The following is a 4,445-nucleotide window of genomic DNA, read 5'->3' as shown; positions in this document are numbered from 1 at the left end:
CAGCTGGCAAAGATTTTCTTCCACTCTTCTTCAGTTTAGAGACCATTGCTTTTTTCATGTAGCTGCTTTTTAATTTCATGTAGTCCCATTAGTAGATCTTTTCTCTTAGTTGTTATGCCGCTTGAGTTCTACTGAGGAAGTCATTGCCTATGCCTATTGCTTCCAGTGCATTCTCTGCTCTTTCCTGTATGAGCAAAGTTTCAGGTCTTAATATTAAGGTCTTTAAAAATCCACTTTGAGTTGATACTTGTACAAGGTGGTAAGCATGGATATAGTTTCAGTTTTTTGCAGGCAGATGTCCAGTTTTATCAACAAGATTTGTTGAAGAGGCTGTCTTTTCTCCATCATATATTTTTGGCAATTTTGTCAAAAATTACAAGGGCATAGCTTTGTGGATTTTTATCCAGGTCTTTTATTCTGTTCCACTGGTCTTCATGTCTGTTTTTGTGCTGGTACCATGCTATTTTTATTGCTGTTTCTGTGTGGAGGTACATTGTGGAATCTACAAATGTTCTTACAATATATTGGATATATCATACTAAAATTCATTTTGTCAACCATTCTCCTAAGACAATTATTTGACAAAGAGGAATTCATTTAGAATACTGCATAGTATGTAAAAGATATTTTATCCATTGCAAATAATAATTCCTGCTTTGTTCTAGCAGAACCTTCCATGATAATATAAACCTAGGGTACACTGTTGTACAACATGAATTGTGTATGATTCCTTTTGTTTTCAGTTATTTATACAATTACTAAATAACAATTTTTCAAATATATTAGCAATCTTGGCCCAAATAAGTAAGACAGCTAGACAGAGAATATTAATACAGTCATTGAATTTAAGTCACTAAAATTCTTGACAGAAATAAAAAATTATGGATAATTTTTTTTTATAAAAATTAAACAAACTTGGCTACTCTGGCCTTTCAAAATTAGCATATAATAATTGTGATATTTGTATACACACATATAATGCACTTTGATATTATTCCCCCTTATTTATCCCCTTTAAAAATGTTAATGGCTTTCATTATTCTATTTTCATATTTGCATATGGAGTACATCATCCATTCTCATGCCCACCACCGTTCCTTTTGAACATTTATACTCTTCTTTATTTTCTTATGAACTCTCCAATGAAATGAAGACTTCACAGTCTCCCAAAGGCCAAGGTGAAAATAGTCCTGGAAATCTCATGATGTATCATTTCGTTGTCTCCAGAATCCCCCTCCTCTCACTATCTCTGCCACCTGGTCCAAGTCAACATCATGTCCTGCATCACTGCTTGATCATGATAAAAAGTGCTTATGACCTATCTTCCTGCTTCTCTCTACAATGCCTTCTATGTTCACAATAAAGCAATAAGAAACCCTTGAACAATATAAGCTAAATCTTGTTGTTTTTCTGTTCAAAACTCATTTGGTTGTTCTATCAGAGTAATCATAACCAAAGTCTTTCTTATGGCCCATGAGAACCTGCATGGTCTGTGTTCTGGTTACCTCACTATCCTCATTTACTAGACATTCATCCTTTGCACCGTCTGCCTTGTCAACCTCATGGTAGCTCTCTGAACATCAAAATGAGCTCGCATTTATGACTGCTAACCTGGAATTCTTTTCCACACTTATCTTAATCACTTGTTCATTTTATTAGATTCTGCTCACCTGGCTGGTTAGCAGGTTATATAATAGAAATCCCAATATTGCCCCACTCTTTGTTCAATTTTTCTCCATAGTAAAACTATCATTTGACACTCTATTTATCTTCATTTATTTATCAATATTTTAATTGTCTAACTCTCTCAAGATGTAAATCTACGAGGACACAGACTTTTGCCTAGTTTGCTTTTTGCTATTTTTCTAGTGTTACTGGCACATAATGTGATTAATTAATAGATCAGAACTATTTCAACTCAAACATTAACTCAAAAATATTTTTTGATCAACCAGTATTTGTCAAACATTGCATGGAAAAACTGGGAATTAAAATGTAAAGAGGCAGTAATTTGTAATCTTGTTGGTTTATAATCATATGGGGAAAATAGACATTTGATCAATAAATACAGTAGGTTAATTTGGATGTAAAATGGATCAAGAAGAAGATGTGGCAGATGAGGTGCCATTTGGTTCAGATATACAAGAGTGAATACTACCATGGTAAGTGTAAAATAAAGACAATTTCTGGCTTGGATAGCAAAATCAGAGTTACAGGATCTTACAAATCTGTGTCATGCAACACTCTTCCTTGTCTCTCTGGGGTTTGTGTGTGTGTCTGTGTGGGGGTGGGTGGGTGGGTGGGTGACTGGCTATTACTATCCAGGGAGCAGATGGCTAACACTGATCACAGCAATGCAGATAGCTAATATCCAGTGTTCTTCATCTGTGGTTCTTTCACGGGCACCAAATGTGCCAGCCCACTGGACCACTCTCCATTGGTGTTAGCAAGCCCAGTGACAACTTATTTACTGTCCTCTGGTTCAATAGCATTAGTCATCAACAGACTGCCATTTGCTTTCTGTGAAATGCCCAGGTAATTTTTTACTTCATGATGTATATAACTTTTTCCTAGAGGATATTAATATAACACTCTTAATATAAATTACCTCATTTTTTTCCCTCTAGGTAACATGAAAGTAAACCTACCAAAAGGGCCAAAGAATGGAGCAAACCACACTGTGGTGACTGAATTTGTGTTGTTGGGACTCTCTAATTCTTTGGAAATTCAGATTTTTCTTTTTTTCTTTTCATGTCTCTTTTATGTGTCCAGTTTAATAGGAAACCTCCTCATAGTTGTCACTATAACCTTTGATTCTTACTTGCGTTCCCCCATGTATTTTCTCCTGGCCAATCTCTCTGTCATTGATCTGGTATTTTGCTCCATTGCAGCACCCAAGATGATTTGTGATCTTTTCAGGAAGAAGAAAGTCATCTCCTTTGGGGGCTGTATCACACAGATCTTCTTTAGCCATGTAGTGGGGGGTGCTGAGATGGTTCTGCTGATAGCCATGTCCTTTGACAGGTATGCAGCCATATGTAAGCCTCTCCACTACCTGACCATCATGACCCCACGAAGGTGCACTTTAATTTTCATTGCTGCCTGGATCATTGGTTTCATTCACTCATTGGTCCAGATGGCTTTTGTTGTAAACTTGCCCTTCTGTGGCCCTAATGTACTGGACAGCTTTTACCGTGACATTCCTTGGCTCATTAAACTTGCTTGCACAGACACTTATAAACTGGAGTTTATAAAGTGGAGTTTATAAGTTAAAGAATAGTGGGTTGATTTCTTTGGGAGCATTCTTCTTACTCATCCTCTCTTATATCTTCCTCTTGGTGACCCTTCTGAAACACTCATTGGAAAGCTCATCCAAGGCTCTTTCTACTTTGTCAGCTCATATTTCTGTGGTGTTCTATTCTTTGGTCCATTGATTTTTTTTCTATATGCGCCCCACTCCTTCAACCCCTCTGGATAAGTTTCTAGCCATATTTGATGCACTTTTGATTCCCTTTCTAAATCCAGTCATCTACATGTTCAGGAATAGAGAGATAAAAGTAGCAATGAGGAGAGTATTCAATAAGCTACTGGGTTGCAGAAAAACCACTTAAGTGACTTGGTTGAAACGAATGTCTATGTGACCACTGGAAGTTCATAAATGTCACATCATTTGAGAAGATAGTTTTTAGTAGGCATCATTCTGGGTGTTCTTTGTAATTCATCACTTATGTTGAGGTCTATCTATTCCCACCAAAGAATGGGTGACAGTTTTCTCTGAAGAGAAGGATGGATGTTTATATACAACATATAGAAATCAAAGTGTGTATTAACTCTTACTTTTTAATTCTCAAATTGTACCAACAATAACTTTAACATACTTAAACGTTGTAAATAAATTTGTTTCTCAGAATAACTGCACTACCACTTTCAAGTTGTCTGGTTATAAAGCTAGTGTACTTTTTAACATCATACCACACCATCTGTGCACCCAGCATCTCTCTTTTTTGATAGTTTTCCTTTGTTATGCTAGCCTTTAGTTCTGAGGGAAAAGTGGAAGTCATCTTTAGGGTTTGTGATCACCTATACATGTAATCCACGTTCTTTGCTTTTACATTCTTTCCCATATGTTGAAGCATGTTTTCTACTTTATTTTTAGGTGAATAGACTGGGCATGGACAAGTGTTCTTTAAAGGACTAGGCTGTAAATAGCTCTGTCTTTCTGGGATACAAACCCTGTTTTTCATCCACTCAATTTTGCTGTTGTTAATGTAGAAATAACCATAGATAGCACATACATGAATTACCATGGCAGGGAACCAATAACACAGCAGCAGGCCAGATTTGACCCAATGGTTAACATCTTCCAACTCTTAAAGTGGGTTGTGCCCCACAGATAGATTTACGTATTTGCCAAATGTCACAGTCTGTCTTGCCTGGCAAGTCAA

At 36.6% G+C, this 4,445-nt stretch overlaps 1 pseudogene; it reads left to right on the top strand.

Moving 5' to 3' along the window:
- The first annotated feature begins 2,632 nt into the window (after positions 1-2,632).
- On the top strand, positions 2,633-3,611 carry LOC109678139 (olfactory receptor 4F15-like; annotated as a pseudogene).
- Positions 3,612-4,445: the final 834 nt, after the last annotated feature.

This window comes from Castor canadensis, chromosome 2 (assembly GCF_047511655.1).
Source record: "Castor canadensis chromosome 2, mCasCan1.hap1v2, whole genome shotgun sequence".
Taxonomy (NCBI): domain Eukaryota; kingdom Metazoa; phylum Chordata; class Mammalia; order Rodentia; family Castoridae; genus Castor; species Castor canadensis.
Note: the sequence above shows the minus strand (reverse complement) of the source record. Positions and strands in the feature narration are given on the sequence as shown.